The sequence below is a fragment of the Tamandua tetradactyla genome, chromosome 1 (assembly GCF_023851605.1).
Source record: "Tamandua tetradactyla isolate mTamTet1 chromosome 1, mTamTet1.pri, whole genome shotgun sequence".
NCBI classification, from domain to species: domain Eukaryota; kingdom Metazoa; phylum Chordata; class Mammalia; order Pilosa; family Myrmecophagidae; genus Tamandua; species Tamandua tetradactyla.
In genome coordinates, this window is record NC_135327.1 from 207,263,768 (window position 1) to 207,291,326 (window position 27,559).

At 38.2% G+C, this 27,559-nt stretch overlaps 2 pseudogenes; both read right to left on the reverse strand.

Annotated features, from left to right (window-relative positions):
- Positions 1-8,548: 8,548 nt before the first annotated feature.
- On the reverse strand, positions 8,549-9,987 carry LOC143682530 (suppressor of cytokine signaling 6-like; annotated as a pseudogene).
- Positions 9,988-10,279: 292 nt separating this feature from the next.
- On the reverse strand, positions 10,280-13,544 carry LOC143682541 (suppressor of cytokine signaling 6-like; annotated as a pseudogene).
- Positions 13,545-27,559: the final 14,015 nt, after the last annotated feature.

Consider the following 27,559-nt stretch of genomic DNA (forward strand, 5'->3'; position numbering starts at 1 on the left):
ACCAAAGCGTAGGTGGAACCTCAAATAATGACTGAACATGGCTGAACACAAGATAATCTTTCCAGCAGGCAAAAGCAATGATCTTATTTGGTAAAGGTCAAGTTATTGTCTGACACCAAGATTAATTAGTGCATGCAAAATATGCGTTTTGAACACCCTTCCCTCTTCCTTATTATTTTCTCCATTAATACCAGACTGATTGACATGTGATTAATTTAATACTTAATTTTTAACATTTAAATAGTAATAAAGTATCATGATTTAAGTAATTATATTTATTTGTCCATTAATAAAGATTTAAAAGTATATCAACTATTTAATTTCCTACCACAATACCTACTTTTTTTACACTCCCTCCAAAAAGAAACAATCAAAAAAACCCAGACAAGTATTTTCTATTTAAAACTTTACACTTTGGCACGTTCTTGCTGCAATTCATATCCCTTGACGGCACTTAGAAAATAACTGATAACACTTCCACATAAGTGGGAGAAGTGAAAAGTATCACTGGCCATGCCTGCAAACAGGTCACATTTGACTCCCCCCACCATTCCCTTGTCCTCATATCTCAGAAGAATCGGGAGGAATGCCATAGCAAAACATAGTTCTTCTGCTTGTGTCAATATTTAGTTAAATGACATGACTACCATCACAAGTACAACAACATAAACAGGATAGCACGATGGGAGGGAAAGCAGCAGGTTGGTGCTGGGGGTGGTGGTTGACCATACAGGGTCTTGTGGGCCATGGCAAGGCTGTGGCTTGTAAGATGTGGAGTCACTGGAAGGTTGTTACTTAATAGTGACATTATCTGACTCACATTTTAAAAGGATCACTCTGGTTGCAGAATAGAGCAAACCGGAAGCAGTAGACCAGTTAGAAGGCTATTGCAGTCAACCAGGAAAGAATAGTAACTCAGAACAGAATGGCAAGAACGGAGCAGCTGTGAAGTGGTCGGTTTCTGGATTCATGGCCAGTGTAGAGTCGACAGAATTTGCTGATAGATTGATATGGGGTATAAGAGAAAGAGACATTAAGGTTTTTTGACTTAAGCAACTAAAAGAATAGAATTGTAATTTTCTGGAAGAATGGAATTGTTGTTTCTTTGAAATTTAGTTAAATGCTTTAGAAAGACTGGATAAAGGCCAAGTGGCTGGAAGCAATATCTGTTAAATTACTAGTGGATTAGACCAGAGAGCAGCAAACTATGGCTCATGAGCCAAATCTGGCCTGCAACCTGTGTTTTGGTGCATGTGTGAACAAAATTTTTATTTTCACACTGAGTCTGGAAGCAGATAAATTCTTATACAATTACCAAAAATGTGCAAGAAATTATCATAATTTGTTTAAAACCAAAACACATATTATCGATGGATTTTGGATGATTCATTCTATCATGTTCTCATACAATGGTATATACCTAATTCAAAATATAGAGAAAACGTGTAATCTACAGCAATCTGGATTATAAGTATTAATTTCATGGCACTCCAACATAACTATAAAAATTTTTAAACCTAAAAAAATTACAAAATTCTTTAAGACTTTAGATGTAGAGTTTAGAACACTTTTCAGAAATAGAAACTACATGTTTTGCCATGTTATGATTGTGCAATAAAAAAGCTGCTTATAAAAAACCTTCTTTACAGGATTAAAATTTTTTAAAAAGAAACCAAATTTGTGATTACTAACATACCAATATTTTATTTTAGAATCTTAAAGTTATTTATGGAACTGGTGATTGCTCCTTAATAGAGCATTTAACCAAACTGTCTATTACTGGTAGTGTGATTTCACTTTCAAATTAAGAATTCACATTTGATGAAAGGCAATTAAGATTTAAATGGAAATATATTATTTTTAATCATTCGTAAAGCAATATCTCTCCTCATAGTGTGACATGTATAATTAAAATTGGCATTTCTGAAAGCATTAAGAAAAATATTGAGACTTGTAGCACTATCAAGAGGCATGGTATATAACTTGTTTAAGATTTTTAGTAACTTTTATCCTGTTTCAATAATACTGGCTCAGAAATTATGATGTATACATTACATTTTATTTCCGATATGCCAATGATTTAGCTTCTTCACCGTGAATTTCTTCAAGAGCAAGGTACTTGCCCTGTGTACCTGATTTCCTTAAAAACTGTTTTTAGTTCTATGGTCATTTCCTGTGATAAGTATTTTTGACCTTCTAAATCTAAATTTTCAGCTTATTGCACCAAGTAGAAAGAGAACAGTTTTCTTTAGTCAGAAAAAGAAAGAATGAGAGATTTTTCAAATACTTTCCATCACTTTCTTATGATTTGTAAAAATGCGTAGTAGTGTCCTAGTAAGCCTGGAAATAGTTTCTGGCCTCCAGTATGTGTTGTGATGAAACATTTGACTTAAAAGAAAAACAACCCTAAAACTCTGATTCATTTATTATGGTAAATGGGTACAGCTTTCCTGTTTTCTTCTCTTTCTTGCTCTAAGCACAGATTTTTAGGAGCATATATTTAAAAGTCACTACAGCTTTTGTCCACATATGTGATCTAAGCCATTATTCAATAGGATCCAAAAATTTAATTAAATTCTATCTAGGCCAAATTACAGGAGGAATATTTATCTTCCTTTTTCCCTTACACTTTAAACCAAACTGTTTCACTAGTGTATAAAACCAGTCTTTCCTATTATGCCATGCTATCTATGCCAAATGGCAATCTCTATACGAAAACAAAAAACATTGAAAAACCCCTTTCCTTTCTGTTTAACTTAATTTTTTGGAAGATACTTTGATTTCCATCAAGACTATCAGAACCTAGTAATTCCAAATTAGATCGTAACAGAGCATACAATTTTAAAGTATTTTATGTTATGGGTATACAAAAGCACATCAAAAATTGGCTTTCTTGATTCGAACAATATGAAGTTTGTCCTAAAAAATCCTACAAAATACAAGTTTAAATAATTTTAAGTGAAAATTAGAATAATGTTCACTTGACACTAATTGGCTAGATCTTAAACACATAGCATCGTAGGAAAACAGGGGGCACAGGCTATGTCTACATGATAAAGCAGGATTCAGGGTGGCCCAAAGACCTTTGTGAAACAAGATTTCACAAAGTGTACAGTAAATGCTTCTAGAAACACAGAGAAATCATCTCAACATTTATTATTAATACACAGTGACTCCACAATGAAAACTGCCATCTAATAGAGATACACAGGAACTTTCAACTCACTCTAGATATATTTTAAATTGTTTAAAAATAGTTTTGCAAAAAAAATAGTTTAAAAGTCTTGCATTAATTTGATAAGTTTACAACTCTGTAATAGCTTTTAATCCAAATAGCTTATAGTGAACACTTAAATTATTACAGTATTTTTCATGTTCCATTTTATTAGGTGAAGACATATCAGAAAATGAAAGAGGAAGCATTTACTGTACACTTTGTCTTCCTAGCAAGGTTCAATCAACATTCCACTAAAATTAAGTACCTTTTCTCCTTTAAGAATCAGGACATCATGATAGTTATGACATGTGCCTTTCTTGGTAATAATCTAAGTTCTGACCCTAAAAAGCAAATAGAGAAACAAATGGGGCTATAAATATGTGTGAATGACAAAGCCATTAGCTTTACCTAAGATGTTTATTTTTTAGTTTAAATGAGGGCAGAGACAAGAGAAGTGACCAACAAAGAAAGAGAAAACATCTGCAAATGCATGTCTCATCTGAGATGGAAACATATTCTTTTAAAATTGTGTAATTGGAATCACTTTCTGCACAGGGCATTCCAAAATACTACATGTGAGTATTGTGCAATGAATAAACACTCTGCAGTTAAAAATAACTGAAAAGTATTGGCAATAACCCCACTTACATCTCTCCAGCCCCCCCTGACAACTGATTCAAAGAGATAAAATGATAAACAGTGATCCCAAATTACATGAGACTTAGCTAAATTAAAAAGAAACAAACATGCAAAAATAATCTACGTACTGGAAGTAGAACCAATCCACCATCTTTTGTCTATTAAGGGATATCTTAGATTTTTTTTGTCTTTGCTACTACATTGTCTGTTCAATTAATGTGTTGTCGATTTTCAGTAAAAAAACAAAACAAAACAACCCACACTAACTGGTAGAATTTGACTGAGTCTATAAATTAAACTTAAAATATTAGACATTTCCTCATACTTGGAAGAGATGCTTTAACTCAGCAATTCCCTTTCTGACATAATTAGAACATCTATTGATAAAATTATCAAAGCCCAAACTTGTTAGAGTCAGGTTGAATCATGGTTGCAATTTTGTTGGATTTTTTAATGGTAAATGTTAATCTGCATTAGATATTAGAATATTTTTGTATATAGTTCCATATTTTTATATCAGCATTGTCTATCACTTTTTCTGTTTTATGCGTGACTTGGGACTTTGTAATGATTTGTGGATTATCATTTTATATATGATACTTTATTATTATTTATGCAGAGTAAAAAAAGAGAAACAAACAAAAATCTATTTTAAATGGCAAGTATATATGGTAGGCAATAAGACTTACATCTGATACAGTTTTACTATTCTTCCATAATGCTCCAAAACTTTTTCAACAAGAATCATTTTCCCAGACTTTTTCAACTAGAATCATTTTCAGGGAAAATTGGGGGGGAATAAGAGGGATCCAACTGAGCACATTTTAATAGGGACTATTAGAAAAGAAAAATAAACTCCAATTTCAAAACAACGTCTTCTTTTTATCGAAATCAATTCAAAATTTATATTCCAGGAAACACAGATAAAGAAATCACAGATACTTCTACAAAAAGTAAAAGTAGAGATAAAAAAATTAGTATCCCAGGAAACTATGATCACCTAATATTTCTTCAATATTAGTTCTAGTTCTATAAATCTTTATATGTTATGCCAATTTGTATTAGAGTTTAATGACAGAAAAAGTAACAACTTCTAAACTGGTGGTATACATTTCTTTAATATTTTTTAATACAAGGTGTGCTGGTTTGAAATGATGTATGTACCCTAGAAAAGCCATGTTTTAATCCTAATCCCATTTTGTAAAGGCAGCTGTTTCTTCTAATCCCTATTCAGCATTGTATGTTTGAAACTGTAATTAGATCATCTCCTTGGAGATTTGATTTAATCAAGAGTGGTTGTTAAACTGGGTTAGGTGGAGGCGTGTCTCCACCCATTTGGGTGGGTCTTGATTAGTTTCTGGAGTCCTATAAAAGAGGAGACATTTTAGAGAATTAGATTCAGAGAGAGCAGAGAATGCTGCAGCACCACGAAAAAAAGAGTCCACCAGCCAGTGCTTTGGAGATGAAAAAGGAAAATGCCTCCCTGGGAGCTTCATGAAGCCGGAAGCCAGGAGAGAAAGCTAGCAGATGACGCCGTGTTCACATGTGCCCTTCCAGCTGAGAGAGAGAGAAGCCCTGACTGTGTTTGCCATGTCCTTCTTACTTGAGAGAAAAACCCTGAACTTCATCAGCCTTCTTGAACCAAGGTATCAACCATGGATGCCTTTGATTGGACATTTCTATAGACTTGCTTTAATTGGGACATTATCTCGGCCTTAGCAACTTATTAAATTCCCCTTTTTAAAAGCCATTCAGTTTCTGGTATATCACATTCCAGCAGCTAGCAAACTAGAACACAAGGCCATTAAAAAATAGACAAACTGCAAGATGAAAAATGAAGGTAACAGAAAAATGCAACTTTTCACAATGAAAAAATTACAAGAATCTTAAAAAATAGTTTAGAAAAGGATTGTTGCAAAAGTATGTTGCAGATCTGTTTTTCATTTACTAAAATTGTCAATTCATAATTATAAATAAATCTTTATAAAGTATGAGAGTAAAAAATCACTTTCAGTGTATATTCAAGTTCTGTCTTTTATCACACAGGTATGTTTCTTCAACATGATCTGTGCCAGTATGAAAATATTACGTATACCAGAAAAGCCACGTTTTAATCCGAATCAATCTTGTGGGGGCAGCCATTTCTTTTAATCCTGATTCAATAATGTTATTTGGAAACTTTTGATCATATTATCTCCATAGAGATGTGATACACCAAATTGCAGTTGTGATCGTTTGATTAGATGGAGATGAGGCTCCACCCATTCCAGGTGGGGTCTTGATTAGTTTACTAGAGTTTTTGTTTGTTTGTTTGTTTATTGTATAGTATAACATATATACAAAGCAAAGAAATAAAAAAGCGATAGTTTTCAAAGCACTCTTCAAAAAGTGGTTACAGGATAGATCCCAGAGTTTGTCACGGACTACCATACGAACCTCTCGTATTTTTCCTTCTAGCTGCTCCAGAATATAGGAGGCTAGAGGGCTTAAACTTTTTAATTATCACAATTGACTTTCTTTTCCTTCTTTTTTTTGTGAACAATAAGATATGTACAAAAAAGCTATAAATTTCCAAGCACAGCACCACAATTAGTTGTAGAACGTATTTCAGACTTTGACATAGGTTACGACTTCACAATTTTAGAATTTTACTTCTAGCTGCTCTAAAATACTGGAGATTAAAAGAGATATCAATTTAATAATTCAGCATTCATATTCATTTCTTAAGTCCTATCTTCTCTGATTAATTTCAATTTCACCTTTGATCTTTCCATACTTCTCATTGGGGTTGTTTGGGCTACAGCAATTCTAAATTTTTGATATTGGATGGGGTCTCTCACTAATATGGGGTAGGGAAATGGAACTATCTGATGTTCTGGAGAGGCTGGGTTAGGTTTCAGGACTTATCTGGACCAGGGACCCATCTGGAGGTTGTAGGTTTCTGGCAAGCTACTCTAGTGCATGGAACCCTTGTGGAATCTTATAAATTGCCCTAGGTATTCTTTAGGATTGGCTGAAATGGTCCTTGTTCTAGTTTGCTAGCTGCCGGAATGCAATATACCAGAAATGGAATGGCTTTTAAAAGGGGTGATTTAATGAGTTGCTAGTTTACAGTTCTAAGGCCGAGAAAATGTTCCAATTAGAAATGTCCAATCAAAGGCATCTAGGGAAAGATACCTTGGTTCAAGAAGGCCGATGAAGCTCAGGGTTTCTCTCTCAAGTGAGAAGGCACATGGCGAACATAGTCAGGGCTTCTCTCTCAGCTGGAAGGGCACATGGCGAACACGGCATCATCTGCTAGCTTTCTCTCCTGGCTTCCTGTTTCATGAAGTTCCCCGGGAGGCGTCTTCCTTCTTCATCTCTAAAGGTTGCTGGCTGGTGGACTCTCTGCTTTGTAGTGTTGCTCTCTCTGAATATCTCATTCTCCAAAATGTTTCCTCTTTTATAGGACTTCAGAAACTAATCAAGACCCACTCAAATGGGTGGAGACATGTCATCCCCTAATCCAGTTTACAACCATTCTTAACTAAATCACATCAACCAGGGAGATGATCTCATTACAGTTTCAAATATACAATATTGAATAGAGATTATTCTACCTTTACGAAATGGGATTTATATTAAAACATGACTTTTCTTAGGGGGCACACTTCCTTTCAAACCAGCACAGTCCTGGTTGGGGGTTGGCAGATTATGATAGGTAGCAAGGTCTACCTGAAGTTTGTTAAGAGCAACCTCCAGAGTAGCCTCTCAACTCTATTTGAACTTTCTCTGCCACTGATACTTTAGTTTACTAGAGTTTTTTAAAAGGAAAATATTTTGGAGAGAGTTAGAAATGACAGCTGACAGAAAATTCAGAGCAGAGCTGCAATAGATGCTGACACTTGGAGAACAGAGACACAGATGTTTGGAGATGCTTGGAACCCAGCAGACATCACCCTGAGATGTTAAGCAAGCCAGAACCTGGAGAAAGCCAAGGGAAGCCAAGAGATAAAAGCCTGCCTGGGAGAAGCAAAGTGAGGAATCCCCACAGGAACAGTGGCTAAAAGCATGGAGCCCAGGAACAAGAGACCAGAAGAAGCCAACCATGTAACTACCCAGCTGATGGAGGGGGTCCTGACATATGGACTGTCCTTGAATTAAGGTATCTTTTACTGGATGCTTTAGTTTGGACGTTTTTATAGGCTTAAAACTGTAAATTTGTAACTTATTAAATTTCCTTTATAAGAGCCATTCCTCTTTGGGTATATTGCATTCTGGCAGCTTTTGCAAACCAAAACAGATCTGAAAATGGGCCATTTAAAGAGACATATTTTCATTCTACCGAGTTTCATTCAGTTTTACTTGGAGTTGGAAACACATGAAATGTGCTGTTTGTTTTGTTTTGTCTTTTGAAATGTGCTTTTAATGCATAAAAATCTCAGTGGATAGCAGCAAAAGACTTGGGGAGGATTAAGAGAAAATCTGATAATTCACATAATTATTATTTTGCACATTGATGAAAGATAATTCACACTTCTGAAACCTCAAAATATCCTTTTTAAAGAACCAAAATAATTCCAAGACACCTTGCTGACACTTCCCCATGCCCAAACAAATTGATTACTTTTTTACATATAAAATTGAAATAGTTATAGCAACAAAAGATTTTGATAGTAATGAAAGTTTGTAACTTGTATTTCAATCTTTTTTCTATTGTTCCCAAAGTACAGAACACAGGATTCTCATAACCTTTGAGTAGTGCTTCTCCTGTACACAAGCCTTCATTTTGTTTGGCAGAGGCAGGTTTTTGTTTTTGTTTTTTTTGGGGGGGTGCATGGTCCAGGAATAGAATGCAGGTATCCCGCATAAAGGTGAGTATTCTACCACCAAACCATCTGTGTACCCCTGGCAGAGACAGTTTTTGAATTAAATTGATGCTGGTATATTGATGTATAACAAAACAATACAGGTTCTGCAAAAAACATACCTGCATGAACCGTGAAACTAGACTGGTCAGTCAGGTAAGTGGCAGGTCCAGGTAACAGAGACCTTTCACAACAAATATCCCCCTTTTCAGAGTCCCTGATTGAATGTTCCATTAGATCAACTGTAGAAGAATGTCCTTCCACATCTGGCTGTTCATGAAAGCTACTCCTACAATTTGAGTGTCATCTTCCAGCGTAAAGGTGTTTTGCCAGGCAAGTGAAGGCTCAAATGTAAAAGAAAATGGTCATTAGATTTATGCCAAACAGGAAAAGAACCATCTGGCGCATTTGCTAGCTTCCCTGCTGCCTCCCAGCATGTGATTGGTCCCCAGGACCACTCTGGTTTTGCAAGATTTTTTAACTCCTCTGTAAGGCTTGTCACACATAGGACCAGTACTTTGCACAGAATCCTAAACTCTTGCAACCCTAAGAGCAAAGTTAAGATAAAAATTCAGATGACTCCACACACTTTCAGACACATGGACATCTGTGCCGTTGAGTTCACTGAGGTTTCTTTGGATTTGATTATTCTGCACTGGAGGTAGCACTGGTGAGAATAGAGGGATGTCATTGTGAGTCACTCTCAGGGTCTGCAACGTGCCACCTGCAGTGTCAATCCAAAAGCATCATTGGCTGGTCCACAGAGGTATCTGTGGGAAAGAGTTCCCTCCCACTTGAGAAGGAACTGCAGAAACTTACACAGGAGTGTTACTGCACAAAGGCCAAGGATTCTTTCGCCTGATGCACTCATTGACCAATTCCTGAGACACTGGAGTTTCAAAGAGAGAAAGAGTTTATTACTAGGTGTGTAGTAGGAGAGCAGATGGCCTAGCGGACCAACATCTGTCTCCCCAAACTGCAGTAATTCTGATAGTTTTATTAGAGAAAAAGATGGGCAGCATTTAGGATAATGAGCACAGAGGACCCAGATGATGTAATTAGAGGTGGTCTGATTATTCAGCATGCACAGATTGATTACATGCTTAGTCACAAAATGTAATAAGAAAATGGTGGAATGAGGTATAGGTGACTGTAGGTTAAAGTCTAAGTGACTGCACAGGTCAGGTGGGCCCACTTTAGTTAGATCCAGTCTTGATCATCAAGATAACTTTGGACTTGAGGTGGGTTAGTTCTGAACGGACTCAAGATCTTCATTAATAACATTAGGGACTGTCTTTAGCGATTTCGAGACTCTAAAGTTGAAAACCTAGATAACTAGGTACAAATGAAGGTTAGTCACAAGGTTTTCACAATCACAGGGGCAGAAGAGAAAGGCTATAAATCATTATCAGAGATCAAGGCAGCTGGATGACAATTCAGAGATTTTGGGAATTTCCCTCTGTCTGCTCTAGTGTACCAGAAACCAAAAAGAAACATCTATATAATGGTTCAGTAATCAAAATAATCTCTTAAGACCTGATTTCTCGGTTCAGAGGTAAAACTGTTCAGACAATAACTACATGATCCTCGAAAGGAGACATTCCTCATCTAAAGGCACAGCTTCCTGAGTGTAGTCCTGAGACCAAAGTCCAATAACTTCAGGCACGTGTCAGTCAAAGTGAAGATGCAAACCTCCAATCTGAGACTCCAAACTCTTTAAGGACTTACTCGGTTCCTGGCACAGGGCTTCAGACTGAGGAGCGTGGAAATCTCTCCATCACCACTCAGTGCTGGACGTGGCTTGGAAGAAGGAACCAAGGCTTTGACCCTCACTTCATTTTGATGCATGTCTTCCCCGAGATTGGCGATCGGAGAGGCCACAGGTAGGACTGTTGTAAGGTCTGAGGGAAGTTGACCGAAGGGCCTTTAGAGAGATTAGTGTCCAGGAGGAAGAGAAGGGGTCCTGGTTGGCAGAGCCCCCGGAGGATGAGCTGCCCCTACCTTCCCACTTCGTAAGTCCCCACGGACTTTTCAGTTTCTGATCTGTTTTCGTCCACCTCTTTCATCTTCACTGTTGATATCCCAGCTGGCCATGTCTTCACCGTAGCAGCTACCCAATAAGGATCAGCTTGTCCCAAAACACTGGCTAGTGATAATTGTTGACCTATCATGAAATCACTTTCACCTGTACTTTTATTCCAGTTAAAAGATTTACGGAAGGTTTCATTTTCTTCATTATGACTAGTTACCTAAACCAGAGGAATCAATTTCTCTGTGGAGTGTTATCCCCAAATATCTGGAGAGGCTGTAATGCTGCATCTATGTATTCTTCCAGCTCCATTTAACCTTTGGAGCAGTTTTCACAGGGCGGAGGCCACTCTGCTTTTTCGTCCTGCCTCTGCTCCTCCCTCCTCTGGGCAATTCCTCCTGCTGCCTTCTTCCTCCCCCTCCCCCCCCTCCTCCCCCTCCCTGTCCTCCCCTTCTCCACCCACTCCTCTCCCTCCCCTCCCCTAACTCCCCGGCCAGGTGGGCTGCAATGGGGCCTCAGCAGGAACTGGGAGCCAAGGCAGAGCAGGGTGGGTGAACCCCTGAGCGCCACTCCGCAGGCACAACTGCCTCCTATCCTTGTAAACAAAGTTTTTTCGGAACATAGCCATGCTGTTGCTTTATGTTTCATCTGTGGCTGCTTTTGCACTGCAAGGGCATTGTTGAGCAAATGCAACAGAAACCATAAGGCCAGCAAAGCCAAATATATTTACTATCTGGTCTTTTACAGAAAAAAAAAAAACTAACTGACAATTCCTGAACTAGACAATGGTGAGTGACTGAGGACTCTGCCTTCTGCCTTCAGATAGCTTTGCCAGTGCTGTAAATTATTATTCCATTAAAAAAAAACAGAAATTGTAAATTTTATGTGATGTGCTTTATGAGCCTCAACTTTAACCACCTGCTTGTTCAGTTGTGCCAGATATTAGGACTTCTCTACAAGACAAATGGCCATTTGGTGATGGACTTTCTGGTTTTGGAGAGAAAGGGAGTCCTGCGAGGTAGTAAAGGAGGTGGTTCAGATTGTGCCATTTCTGGCAGAGTTTCCCGGTAAAAGTTTTTTGGAGCTGCCCCACCTTGAGGTGGTTTTCCAGAAGCTTTTAACCAACCAATTGGGTGTGGTTAGAAATTTGGGCACTTGGCCTGAGCTGCCAGCCCATTTGCTCATTGGGATCTTAACCTCCCTAATTGACTGTGGAATTACCATACCCATCTTCCTTAATCTCTGGGTTGCTGCACTGTTAGATCTTATTTAACGGTACAGATAATTTTCCTTTGGCTCCTCTCTCTCTCTTTCTTTTTAAAATATCTTTATTGATAAATCTCCACACACACACAGTCCATACATGGTGTACAGTCAGTGGCTCATGATATCATCACATAGTTGTGAATTCATCACCATGATCATTTTTAGAACATTTGCATCACACCAGAAAAAGAAATTAAAAGAAAAAAACTTCATACATCTCAAACCCCTTATACCTCCTTCTCATTGACCACTAGTATTTCCACTAATCCAATTGATTTTACCCCTTCTTCTGCCTAATATTTATGTATTTTCCATATTTTTTAACTCATCTGTCCATACCCTGGATAAAAGGAGCATCAGACACAATCACACAAATTGTAAAAGCTGTATAGTTATATAATCATCTTCAACAATCAAGGCTACTGGAACACATTCAACAGTTTCAGGTACTTCCCTCCAGCCACTCCAATACACCATAAACTAAAAAGGGAAATCTATATAACACATAAGAATAGCCTCCAGGATAACCTCTCCACTCTGAAGTCTCTCAGCCACTGAAACTTTATTTTGTCTCATTTCTCTCTTCCCCATTTTGGTCAAGAAGGCTTTCTCAATCTTATGATGCTGGGTCCCAGCTCATCCCAGGAGTTCTGTCCCATGTTGCCAGGGAGATTTATACCCTGTGAGCTGTGTCCCACATAGTGGGGAGGGCAGAGAGTTCATCTGCCAAGTTGGCCTAGAGAGAGAAGCCACTTCTGAGCAACAAAAGAGGTTCTCTGGGGGTAACTCTTAGGCATAATTATAAGTAGGCTTAGCCTATCTTTTGCAGGAATACATTTCATAGGAATAAATCCCAAGATTGAGGGCTCAGCCTATTGATTCGGTTGTCCCCCTGCCTGCGAAAATATCAGGAATTCTCCAAATGGGGAGGTTGAATATTTCCTCCTTTCTTACCAGTTCCCCAAGGGGACTTTGCAAATACTTCTTTATTCACTGCCCAAATGCCTTTGGGATATATCACGGCATCACACTAACCTGGACAAAACAATAAGATATCATTTTGGTTCTCTTTTAACTTATAATTCTAAGCTAGTTCTCTTTGCCACTATGCATAGCAACTACTATGAATAACTTCTTCCTCTGTGATCTTCTTACCCAAGGATCAGTAATCATAAAAATATTTCCATAACACTTCTAGATCAAAAGTAGATTCAGGAGGTGTTGGGGGTAGTTAAGGAAGACAACTCACAAATAAAAATTGCCTTCCAAACTCCTTTCTTCCAGAGTGTGTTTAGACACACATTTACTTGCCTTAGTCTGGAATTCCCTTTCTGCCTTGTCCCGCTGAAACCATCTTCATTTTCACTGCCACCGTGACATCCTACATCCCTCCCCCATCACACACAGGTGTGCAACATGCTGCTTGCCTGGCCTACTTGTGCACCTTATGCTGTCTGCATTTTGTAATTGCACAATCACAACTGAATTAGTTTACCAGGATTCCACAGAGAACTGTGAGCTCCTGGAGAGCAGCGACATCATTCATTCTGAATCCCCAGTGTCAGGTTGGAAGCACATGCTCGGTAACATTGAGTCTAAATAAACTGATTGTGACACACCCTGGAAGCAGTTACCGACCTTTCTTTTTGGAGGCTGGTAAACAAGCTAAGGTATCCTAATGTCTGTGCTCAGAGGTGTGGCATGGAGGACAACTTTCTGGATGAGGCAAGATGCCCTAAAACAAAGAAAGTTAAACCATCACAGAAGTCTGATTGGTTAATTCAAATAAACAAGGTTATCACACCATTATCAAACAACCAGAGTAAAAACCAAGCAACCAACCAACCTACAACCCTCTGTTGAGTGTTCCTGCTGTGAGCTGAGTTGAAATAAAATGACACAGGAAGTTATTTCAATAAAACCTTTTCTGTTTCAATTGTTTTTCAGTTATACAATTGAACAGAGTCACAACAAAGGGAAAATCCTATAAAGAAAATTCAAGGAAAGGAAGGAAAGCACAGGTATATCCTTTTTGAAGGATGCACAAGCTTAGATTTAGGCCAAGTGACAGAAACCCTCTCTGAAGTCCTCACTTAACTCTTCCAGTGACATCCTAATTCTGGTTAAGGGGATAGATTTCCCCCATTCCTTGATCTGTCTTCTGCAGCTCTGGGCACAGCTAATAAGCCAACTTCCATGCTGCTGCTGGGCTGCAGACATCTGACACCAACAGATGGTTAAATATTCCTGTTTTCTCCCTGAGAAGCCACCACCTAGAAATGATAGAGAAAGCGAGAGCCTCTAAGAATCTGATATATCAAGTCAATTATGAAATACCAGACATTAAATTCACATGGGAAAAAATTAATCACCTTTTTTAAAGAAAGAACAGACGTTTGTCTTGGGGCAAGAGAGAATGAGTAATAAGTAAATAATTTATATTGGATTATAAAATTTGCTGGGCAGAATTGTTCTAATCCTAGACCTGTGCACAGTTTAGCCTGCTGTTGGCTTTCAGTAACTGTGAAATAATTGCACAATAAAAACCCCCAAATGCTAGAGGGCTTGGAGACCAGAGTGGTAGGTTTTAGCCCACATGATGATGATCCTTCTTCTCAAAAGAAAATAGCAGTTTTCAAACAATTTTGAGGCTTTTATCTGGCAGTATTCTGACCATCTCTTCAGGGTTGGTGTGTCATCAGTTATACTCCAGTAACATTAGTTATATTTGAGTCAGCCTCTATTGTCAGAACTGAGAAGAAAACAGGCGCAGTGGGAGTTTTTCTTAACATAGGCAAAACTTGTGGGTGGGAATAATATTTAGAAAATTATCTTCTATATCTGTCAAAGTAGCAATGCAATCAGTTACTAACTTGCAAATGAGTTGTATCCCAAAGTTCCCTAATAAGTTGGTGGGAATAGGCATTTGCTCATAGAAATAATATTGTAAATGGACTTTAGGTTATTGATCCCAAACACAGAAACCAGTCTTTGAAAATTAAGCTGTCACGTGATGCGAGCATGTACACTGTACACTGCTCAGCCCCCCTTATTTCCCCAGCTGCTGGAGTGTTGGATGCTGATGGTTCCCGGCTGAGCCCAAGAGAGCTGGACAGCTAGCCTGCCCAAGGGGCAGGGCTATTAGGACCCAGCCCCTTAGATGCAAGTCTGAACAACTCTGAAAACTTAACCCAGCTGCAGAGTTACTCTTAAGAGCAGGGGAGGCGGCTTTTGCACCTGTATCAAGTTCAACTTCTCCTCTGCCCTAACCCTGCTTCCCTCATTCCCTTATGGGTGTTATTCCTGAAGGTACTCTCCAATAAACAACTGCAGGCAGATTGCAGTGTCTTCAATGGACCTACCATGGATATGCCTAATGCAATTTAATCCACCTTCCATTTACAAGTGGTTTGGTTTTCAGGATGCTGGTAAGAAACACAGGAGGTAACAGGGGAGAGTTTACTGAAGGGATGATTTAGCGAAGTGGGGGCAGGGCGAAGAGAATCACACAGGAATGGTGAACCCCTGGGGGCAATGTTAAGGGATCCAGAGTCATCTTGCACCTGCAGAGGGAGGAGGAAGGAGCCAGAGAGCTGAAAAGAAGGAGCTGTAGCTTTCAGAGAGGGCTCCTCCTGCAAGGGCAGTCTCTTCAATAGAGGGACACAGCACTGCCGAAAGAATGAATGCCCTTCTCTCACTTTCCTGACACAGTTGATCTCCTGCCCGCACTCCCGACTGGCAGAGCCCAAACCAGAAACAGAAGTCAAAGATGCTGGCTGGTGTAGTTCACACTGGAAAGTGGTCAGAGCATTCAGTGGGCAGTGCAGAGGATTGCAAGTGGCTCTTGATGGAGAATAGCCATGTTCTAACGCAGCTCTTGGAGGGCTTGGGTGGCAGCAGCTGCCAGACCAAAGAACATTGTAGGCACACAGTCAGACATGAATTTTATTAATAGTTACAAACAGGAGAGAGTTTGGTGTCTCTCCAGAGGCAGTGATCTGGAGAATGGAAATAGCGCTCTGCAAAGGCCGAGGCGCAAGGGGCAGCTTGTAAGGGTTTAGGACAAGGACGTTCCACAGGGTGTGAGAACAGTTTCGTTAGGGCCTCATGACACAGGGGTTTTGAGATTTGTTATGAAAATATTAGGGGAGAAGAATTTCAATGCTTTACAAGATAAGTGGTTTATGATACCATCTATACATTCTTTTCCTCCCTGAGGAAGTCTGTGGACATTTAATTTCTGCCCAGGTGGTTACAGGCACCACCTTCCTCTTAATATGGAGGGGGAGCCCCAGTCCTGGGTCTCCCCAAGCCAGTACAGCTGATGTGCACTATTGGGTTCTGAAAATATTTGGGGAATAATATTGGGTGGCTCAATATTACACGTAACAAACTGGTGTCCTAGGCTTATTCAGGTGTGCCAGTTTGAAGCTATTACGTATCCCAGAAAAGTCATGTCTTTTAATTCTCATTCAATATTGCTGGGTGAGATCTTTTTTGTTTCCATGAAGATGTGACCCACCCAGTTGTGGGTGATAACTTTTCTTTTATAACTCAAACTTTACATATTTATATGGTTGGGGTTGTAATTAATTTTTTTTTTTTTTGCACGGGCAGGCACCAGGAATCGAACCCTGGTCTCCGGCATGGCAGGCGAGAACTCTGCCTGCTGAGTTCTGTGGGCCGCCGTGTAATTAATTTTTAATCAAGGGCAGTCGACAAGGTCCTGGAATATCCTTGGGTATGTGGTTTTTATACTTATCATTATCAAAAGACAGAATATTTCCCAAACTCAGTAGTCTTCCTTCTGTTCCCTTCCAGAGTACATACCCTCCCCTGCAAATTAACCATTGTTCCAACTTCTATCACAATTTTTCTCTTCTGGAACTTCATTTGAATGGAGAAACAATATGTACTCTTTTGTGTCAGTTTCTTTTGCTCAATATTATGTCTGTGAGTATCATCTGTATTTTGCATCTCATTTCTTAAGTAAAATTACTGGGTGTGTGAGTGGTTCAGTGGTAGAATGCTCGCCTTTCATATGCGAGACCTGGGTTCGCTTCCCAGACTGCACACCTTTGCCCTGGTCATAAAAGTGGAGTCATACAGCATTTATCCCTTTGTGTCTGGCATATTTTACTCAGCATTATGTCCTCAAGGCTCATCCATCTTGTCATGTGCTTCAGGACATCATTTGTCTTACTGCTGCATAATATTCCATCGTATGTATATGCCACATTTTGTTAATCCACTTGTGTGTTGATGGGCATTTGGATTGTTTCCATTTTTGACAACCGTGAATAATGCTGCTGTGCTCATTTGAAATGTTGTATGTACCCTAGAAAAACCATGTTTTAATCCTAATCTCATTTTGTAAAAGCAGCTGTTTCTTCTAATCCCTATTCAGTACTGTATGTTTGAAACTGTAATTAGATCATCTCCCTGGATATGTGATTTGATCAAGAGTGGTTGTTAAACTGGATTAAGTGGAGGTATGTCTCCACCCATTTGGGTGGGTCTTGGTTAGTTTCTGGAGTCCTATAAAAGAGGAAACACTTTGGAGAATGAAAGAGATTTTCAGAGAGAGAGCAGAGAATGCTGTAGCACCATGAAGCACAGTCCACCAGCCAGCAACCGTTGGAGATGAAGAAGGAAAATGCCTCCCCGGGAGCTTCATGAAACAGGAAGCCAGGAGAGAAAGCTAGCAGATGATGCCGTGTTCCCATGTGCCCTTTCAGCTGAGAGAGAAGCCCTGACTGTGTTCACCATGTGCCTTCTCACTTGAGAGAGAAACCTGGAACTTCATCAGCCTTCTTGAATCAAGGTATCTTTCCCTGGATGCCTGTAATTGGACATTTGTATAGACTTGTTTAATTGGGACATTTTCTCAGCCTTAGAACTGTAAACTAGTAACTTACTAAACTCCACTGTTTAAAAGCTATTCATTTCTGGTATATTGCATTCTGGCAGCTAGCAAACTAGAACAGCTGCTATGAACATCAGTGTGCAAATGTCTGTTTGTGTCACTGCTTTCAGCTCTTCTGGGTATATACCAAGTAGTGCTATTGCCAGGTGATAGGGAAACTTTATATTTAGTTTCCTAAGAAACCGCCAAACTGTCTTCCATAGTGGCTATACCACTATACATTCCCACCAGCATGAGTAAGTGTCCCAATTCTTCTACATCCTCTCCAACATTTGTAGTTTCCTGTTTGTTTAATAGCAACCATTCTTATAGGTGTGAGGTGGTATCTCATTGTAGTCTTGATCTGCATTTCCCTTATAGCTAATGAAAATGAGCATCTCTTCATGTGTTTTTGAGCCCTTATATTTGCTCTTTAGATAAATGCCTATTTATATCTTTAGCCCATTTTACAATTGGGTTGTTTGTTCTTTTGTTGTTGAGTTGTATGATTTCTTTGTGTATATGGGATATCAAACCTTTGTCCAATACATGATTTCCAAATATTTTTTCCCATTGAGTTGGCTGCCTCTTCACCTTTTTGACAAAGTCTTTTGAGGTGCAGAAGCATTTGCTTTTGAGGAGTTCCCATTTATCTATTTTTTCTTTTGTGCTTGTGCTTTGGATGTCAAGTTTAGGAAGCTACCTCCTATTACTAGGTCTTGAAGATGTTTCCCTACATTTTCTTCTAGGAGCTTTATGGTGCTAACTCTTATATTTAGGTGTTTGATCCAATTTGAGTTAATAAGGTAAGTGACCCCCTTCATTCTTTTGGCTATTGATATCCAGTTCATCCATGCCCATTTATTAAAAAGACTATTTTGTCCTAGTTCAGTGGATTTGGAGGCCTTGCCAAAAATCAGTTGACCATAGATTTGGGGGTCTAATTTTGCACTCATGATTTTATTACATTGGTCAATATTTCTATCTTTGTGCTGTTGCCATGCTGGTTTTTTTTGGGGGGGTGGGGGGTGCGTTGTCCAAGAATCGAACCAGGGTCTCCCGCATGGAAGGCAGGCATTGTAACCACTGAACTACTCATGCACCCACAGTACCATGCTGTTTTGAACACTGTGGCTTTATAATAAGTTTTAAAGTCAGGAAGTATTAGTCCTCCTACTTCATTCTTCTATTTTAGGATGCTTTTAGCTATTCGGGGTCTCTTTCCCTTCCAGATGAATTTGGTAACTAGGTTTTCCAATTCTTCAAAGTAGGTTGTTGGAATTTTGACTGGTGCTGTGTCAAATCTGTAGATCAATTTGGGTAGAATTGACGTTTCTACAATTTTTTAAATTTAACTACATTTAACCTTCCTATCCATGAGGAGGAAATGTCTTTCCACCTATTTAGATCTTCTTTGATTTCTTTTAGCATGTTATCTGTGTACAAGTCCTTTATGTCACTAGTTAAGTTCATTCCTAAGTACTTGATTCTTTTAGTTGCTATTTTGAATGGATCTTTTTCCTTAACTCTCCCCTCAATTAGGTCATTGCTTGTGTATAGAAACATTACTGATGTTTGCACATTAATTTTATATCCCACCACCATGATGAAATTGTTCATTAGCTCAAGTAACTCTGCTGTAGATTTCTCAGGATTTTCCAAACATAGTATCATGTCATCTGCAAATAATGAAAGTTTTACTTCTTCTTTTCCAACCTGCATGCTTTTAATTCTTTTTCCTGCCTAATTGCTCTAGCTTGAACTTCTAGTACAATGTTGAATAAAAGGGGTGACCATGTTTTGCATCTTTGTATCATTCTTAGGGGAAAAGCTTTCAGTCTCTATCATTTGAGTACAATGTTGGCTATGGGTTTTGGATATGTGCCCTTTATCATAATGAGGAAGTTACCTTTGATTCCTATCTTTTGAAGTTTCTTTTTTTAATCAGAAAAGGATATTGAATTTTGTCGAATGTTTTTTCAGCATCAGTCGAGATGATCATGTGATTTTTTTTTCCCTTTCAATTTGTTAATGTGCTGTATTACATTGATTTTCTTGCATTGAACCATCTTTGCATTTGTGGTATAAACCCCACTTGGTCGTGGTGCATAATTCTTTTAATGTGCTGTTGATTCGATTTGCTAGTATTTTGTTGAGAATTTTTGCATCTATGTTCATTAGGAAGATTGTAGTTTTCCTTTCTTATAACATCTTTACCTGGTTTGGTATGAAAATGATATTAGGTTCATAAAATGAATTAGGTAGAGTTCCTTTTTCCTCATTTTTTGGGAAAAGTTTGAGAGGTTAGTTCTTTTTGGAATGTTTGATAAAATTCTCCTTTGAAGCCATTTGGCCCTGTGTTTTCATTTTAGGAAGATATTTGATGACTGACTGAATTTCTTTACTTGTGATTGGTTTGTAAAGATCTTCTATTCTTCCTTAGTCAGTGTAGCTTGTTTGTTTGTGTCCAGGAATTTATGCATTTCATCTAAGTTGTCTAATTTGTTGGCATATATTTGCTCATTGTATCTTCTTATGACTTCTTTTATTTCTTCAGGGTCTGGGGTAATGCACCCATTCTCTTTTCTGATTTTGTTTATTTGCATCCTCTTTCTTTTTTCCTTTGTCATTCTTGCTAGTGGCCCATCAGTTTTATTGATTTTCTCAAAGCACCAACTTTTGGTTTTATTGATTCTATTGTTCTTTTGTTTCCCCATTCATTTAACTCTGCCTTCATCTTTGTTATCTCTCTTATTCTATTTGCTTTGGGGTTAGTTTGCTGTACTTTCTCAAGTTCCTCTAGGTTTGCTGTTAAGTCCTTGATTTTTGCTCTTTCTTGTTTATTAATATAGGGATTTAGGGCAATAAATTTCCCTCTCAGCACAGCCTTTGCTGCATTCTGTAAGTTCTGATATGTTGTATACTCATTTTCATTCATCTCCAGATAGCTACTGACTTCTCTAGCAATTTCTTCTTTGACCCACTGGTTGTTTATGTGTTATTTAATCTCCATATATTTGTGAAAGTTTCGTTCTTTGGTGGTTATTGATATCCAACTTCATTCCATTGTGATCAGAGAAAGTGCTTCGAATAATTTCAATGTTTTAAAATTTTATAAGACCTGTTTTGTGCCCCAGTATATATGATTTATCCTGGAGAATGTCCCATGAACACTAGAGAAGAATGTATATCCTGGTGTTTTGAGGCATAATGACCTATATACGTCTGTTAAGTTTAATTCATTTATCAAGTTGTTTAACTTCTCTATTTTCTTGTTGATTTTCTGTCTGGCTGTTCTATCTATAGAGGAGAGTGGTGTATTGAAGTCTCCTTCTATTATGCTTAAACTTCTATTGCCTCCATCAGTTTTGTCTATGTCTGTCTCATGTACTTTGGAGCTTCTTGATTGGGAGCACAAACATTTATGATTGCTATTTCTTCTTGGTGAATTGTTCCTTTTATTACTATGTAGTGTCCTTCTTTGTCTCTTATGTTGCCTTTGCATTTAAAGTCTATTTTGTCCTATATTAGTATAGTTACTCCTCTTTCTTTTGGTTAAAACTTGCATGGAGCATCTCTTTCCATCCTTTCACTTTCAATCTATTTATATCCTTGTGTCTAAGATGAGTCTCTTGCAAGCAGCATATAGCTGGATTATATTTCTTAATCCCTTCTGCCAATCTGTATCTTTTAATTGGTAAATTTAGTCTGTTAACATTCAAAGTTATTACTGAAAAGGCATTTCTTGAATCCTCCATCTTATCATTTTTGTCGGAAATATATATCTTTTCCCTCTTTCTCTTTTTATCCTTTAAGTTACCCTAACTGATACTCTTTAGTTCTGTGCTGTCTTCCAGACTTCCCTCTCCTGTCTTTCTTTTTCAGCTGGCAGAACTCCCTTTAGTATTTCTTTAGTAAGGGTGGTCTCTTGTTGACAAATTCTTTCAGGACTTGTTTGTCTGTGAAAACTTTAATCTTTCCATCAGTTTTGAAGGACGATTTGGCTGGGTACAGAATTCTTGGCTGAAAGTCTTTCTCTTTCAGGGTCTTAAATATATCATACCACTGCCTTCTCACCTCCATGATGCTAATTGAGTAGACTGAATTCAGTCTTATGTGGTTTCCTTTGTATGTAGTAGATGGTTTTCTCTTGCCACTTTCAGGATTTTCTGCTTTTCTTCAACATTTGACAGACTGATTAGTATGTGTCTTGGGGAAAGACTATTTGGATTTATTCTTTTTGGAGTTCTTTGGGCTTCTTTGGCTTGTATATTTATGTCCTTTATAAATGTTGGGAAGTTTTCCCCCATTATATCCTCAATTACTCTTCCTAGCCCTTTACTCCTTTCTTCTCCTTCTGTAACACCAATGATTCTGATATTTGCATGCTTTGTTTTGTCTATCATTTCCCAGAGATCCAATTCAAGTTTTTCCACCTTTTTTGCCGTTTGCTGTTTTGAGTGTTTGAAGTCAGTTATCTTATCCTTTCTATCACTTATTCTTTCTTCTGTCTCTTCACATCTGCTGTTGTTTGCCTCTAGTGTGTTTTTCATTTGGTCAACAGTCTTTAATCTCCGTGATATCTGCTATTTTTCCATTTATTCTTTCAAATTCTTCTTTATGCTCTCTATCTTCCTGATCTCCTTTATGTCATTTACAATCCCATTGATTTTATTAAATAGCATTGTATAAACATTTTGATTAGTTTTTCCAATGTCTGCGTTCCTCTGGTGTTTTAATTTGGTCATTAGGCATGGCTATATCTGTCTGCATTATGATATGCTTAGTGTTTTTCTGTTGTTTTCACTATATGTAAATATCTTGATTAATTTACTTTGGGAGTTTATTTCTTTCAGTAGTCTCAGCCCTTGTGTTTGTGGAATGGATGTGCAGCAGGGTACAGGGTATGGGGTGGGGCACAACAATGCGATGATTATTTGAAGGACAGGTATAGGTGCACATTGGGGATGTTAGGCTGATGCTTGTGAATGTGGGCACCCAGTGGCCAGGGAGGATGTAGCTGTGTGGGGCACAGGTCTGGGGGTTGTAACCCTGGTGTCCATTGGTCTAAGGCATGGAGCCCTTTGTGCACATGTATAGAGTTGTGGCAGCAGGTCAGTGTTATGCCTTTGAGGGTTGGGGGCAGATGTGACCCAGCTGCACAAGTCAATGTTTTCTCAGAATTGGGAAGCGTGATTGAGGGCCATGCATATGTGCAGATCTAGGACAGCTGTAAACTGATGTTCCCAGAGCTGAAGGTCTGTGTGTATGTGAGGGTCTAGGAGTGCTGTAAACTGATGTTCTCAGAACTGAAGGATGTGATTAGATGTGTGTGTATGCATGGGTCTAAGAGTGCTGTAAACCAGTGTGCAGAGCTTAAAGGGTGGTGGAGTAAGGCTGTGTGACACTATGGGGGCCAGTGTAGCCTGGGTATGGAGGTTAGTGCCCACAGCCTTTATGCACTGACAACAGCCTACAGGGTACAGGGAGGGGGAGGTAGTGCTTGGGAGAGGTGCAAGAGAGATAGATGGGTTGGGCTACATTTAGGGTGAGGGTGTGGGGCAGTTATGCTCGCTGGGGTTTGGTGTTATGTAGGGAGTGGGGGCAGGTGGTGGGGTTCAGGTGCATGGGTGTTGGGTGATTTGCAGGTCATGGTGCTGCACTGATGAGGGTAGTACGTTCAAGGAATGCAGCCTGGCTTACTTCATAGTCCCCTTTTCCCTGCCTATGTACTCCCACAGGCTCCGTGCCTCTGTGCCAGGCTCCTGCTTTCTGCTTTTTAGTTCCTCAGCCTCTACAACCAGAGTTACACTATATGATGCAGAAGGCTCTCCCAGGTCAGTTGCACTCCTGAATCGCCATCTCAGTCACCCTCCCATCCCTTCTCTGATTTTTCAGTGGAGCAGGGCTGAACTCGAGCTACCCTATTCGGCCATCTTCCTGGAACCTTTCCATGAACCATATGTTTTAAGGTAATAATTTAAATTAAGCTTTTTAACCCCCCCCCCCCCCGATACTACAGGGTTTTAATTTTGCCACTAACCATACAATTGGCATTATTATTTGGATTGTTTAATTTACAAATAATAAATTACCAGAGTCATTTTGAGATGCTTGTGATAAGCAGCATTTTGTTCATTTATACAACATTCCAAAAGTATTTATAGAGGGTGTGTACTAGGCACAATTCTAGGTTCTGGGGATGTAGGAGTGAACAGGACAAAATCTCTGCCCTCATGGAGGAAACAGCACCTACAGTTCAGAAGCAAGTAGGTCGTGATGAGTATGATGGTGATAAACAGAGCAGTGTAAACAGATGAAGAGTCAAGGTGGGGAAGCTCTTAAGGTAAAGCAGCTGAGAAAGTCTCTATGTCTATGAGGAGATGACATTTATGATGCTGAGGTAGGGCCGAGGAAATATACTGTGCTTATGTCTCTGTGAATCACCAGGTACCCCTGCTGATCTTGGCTAGGCTTTGCCTATGCGTCAGGAGGTTGACTGGGTGTCAGGTGACCTAGAACGGCGTTGGCTGGGATGCCTGGGGTCACTGCTCTGCAGTATATGTATGTTGTCCGCCTGGGCATGTCTCCCAGTACTGACAGAGATGTGAAGAGAGAGGGCAAGTCCAATCACACGAACACTTTTTAAGTTCCTGCTTGCACTTTGCTACCATTCCATTGGCTGTAGTAAGTCACATGGCAAAGCCCTGTCAGAGTGGAAGAGTGCCATGAAGTTATGATGCAAAGGGGTTGCTATAGGGAGGGAAAAAGAAATGAGGGCATTTGTGCTGCCTACCCCACCTTCCAAATAGTGTAAACTAATTTGCAGTCTCTCTAATAATATATAAGAACATTTATTTCACCACAGGTCAATCAATATTGGATATTACTAAATTTTAAAAATATTGTTATTTTTATAGGCAAAAAAAAAGTCATATCAATTTTGCTGTAATTTGTATTTCCTGGACTATTTGTGAGGTATATCTTTTTTCCAAATGAATATTGGCTAGTCCTATTTCTTCTGTGAATTGCCTCTTCAGATACCTTTCCTGTTTTGCTATTGCCTTCTTTTTAAAAGATATATATATATATTTTCAAATAAGGGGGGACTCAATTGTCCTCCACTAAACTGCTGTTTTATTCATAAAGTTGAAATGGGAGATTAAGCAATATCACAGGTCATCCAAGTGAATAAAATCCTCATTTTGTATTCAAGTATCTGGATATTCCGAGGGCACATTTTGACATGAATTATTTTTGTAATTCCTTTAATTCTCTGTTTCACTTTGCAGGTGAATTCAGCCAAGAAAAGACAGATTATTTTCACTGTACTTTTACTGAAGAATTTTTAAATAAAACATTGCTCAATTTGTCCTTAACAAAACCAAAGTTTTACACTCAAAATTAATTCCACCTCTTCTATTTTCAGTAGGTGTTTCTAACAAAGCCTTTCTGACTACTGTGGGGTTGTTTTTTTTTTTAATCTAAAAATTCTTCCCAAGGCTTTGTGTTTGGGCCGATTCTTTTGGGTCATTCTGACTGATGAATCTAATCAATTTGGAGAAGAAAACAATGACTCTCAATTCAGCTCCACTCTAGATGACCTCTTTCAAATCATTCATCTCAAATTTAGGGAGGCCGTAGCATAGTCCCAGAAGAGGTATATGGGGCTAGGAACAAAGCAATGGGATTTTCAGTGAAAAAATAAAGGTAAAAAGACAGGATATTTTAATAAAATGGGAAAAACAAAAATAATAAAAGATTTAATCATTATTTATAGGAGCTACAAATTCCCCTCTAGATATAAAAAGGCAATGAACTTAAAGAATTAAAACAATTTTTTTTTTTAGGAAAGTGGCAGCATGTAAGATAATTTTAAAAAATTCAGTAGCACATCTGTATACTGCAGTGACTAATTAGAAATTATGTTGAGAGAGAGAGAAAGTTGCACATGGACATGCATATTATCATTCTTGACAGGATGTAAAAAATACAAAATGTCTTTGAAAAATTTAAAGATAAAAGTGAATAACCTATGTGACAGAAACTGCAAATCATTTTTTGTGGGATAAAAGAGGCCTTCCATTCTTAATAATGATTAAGTAATATCTCTACCGAACCTATACTCCTGCAGGAAACAGCTATAAAATTCAAACATAATACAAAATAACCCCAGCTACTTGAATATACTAGAGAGTAAGAAGTAGGTAGAATATGGTGGGAAGTCCACATTCAGAGAAGGATAATAGCATGGAGTGAGTGCTTGTTTCTGTTGTTTTTAGACAAGGACAAAACATAGTTAAGTGTGGGTCACAGAATGGTGGGATAGATGCATCCTTTATGGCTTAGAGAATTAGAAAACAAGATCTAAGGAAACTGTGATTTCTGAGAGGAAGAGAATCCTGGAAGAAACATAGCCAGAGAGAAGATCCCAAATTCTGTCAAGCTAGTCTCTTGAATTACACATACGTAATTTCTGCTGAAGAGAAAAGATCTGAACTGAGATTGGTGCTGCCACCCAAACAAGATAATTGCCTGCTAAAACAAAAAACATTCATCATGAAAATTAACAGAATGCTGAATCTTCACAGCTTAACATTTATAATGCCCAGGATATAATCCAAAAGTACAAATGAAAACAAGCAAATAAACAAACAAACAAAAAAGAAAAACAGAAAAACAGAACCCATCCTCAAGAGAAAAGAAAATAAAGTGATACAAAACCTGAGATGATCCAGAGGTTGTAATTTAGGTAAATATTTTAAAGTGGCTATCAAAACTATCCTTAACAAAGTAAAGCAAAACATATTCAAAGAGAAATAACAAAAAGAACCAAAAGAAAATTTCTAGAACTGAAAAAAATACAACACCTGAAATAAAAGATTCATAGATGGACTGAACAGACAAATGGAGATAACAGAAGAAAGAGTATGTGAACTTAAAGATTGATAACTAGAAATCACATAATGAGAGTAGACAGCATGAGTATTAAAGAAAAAGATCAAAGCCTCAGGGATGATCTAACAGATGTATAATTGGAGTCATAGATAGAGAAGAGAAAGAGTGCCACAGAGAAGTATTTGGAGAAATAATGGCTGAAATTTTCCCAGAATCTCATGAAAGCATAAGTTTACAAATTCAATATGCTCAATAAACACAAAGTTGGGCAAATACAAAGAAGGCTATTCTGAGGCACAAAATAGTCAAACTGTTGAAAGTCAAGCAAGAAGAGTCAATCCTCAAAGCAGCAAGAGAAAAAGCCTGATTACCTACAGGGAACAGCAGTTCATTTATTGACTGATTTTCATTAGATATGATAGAGGCAAGAAGAGAGTAGAATAACATCTTTAAAGTACTGAAAGAAAAAAGACTGTCAACACAAAATTCTCTATATAGTGAAAATATCTTTCAAGAAGGAAGATGAAATAAAGACATTTTCATATGAAAGAAAAGAAATTTTACTGGCAATCTCACACTACAAACAATGCTAAAAGAATTTCTTCATAACGAAAGGAAATATCACATGGAAACTGAGTCTCTCAGAAATGAAAGAAGATCATAAGAAATAGTAAGTAGTTGGATAAACACAAAAACATTGATTTTTGCTTTATTTGCCTTTAATTAACTATATTACATATGGTTGTAAAAAGCAGATG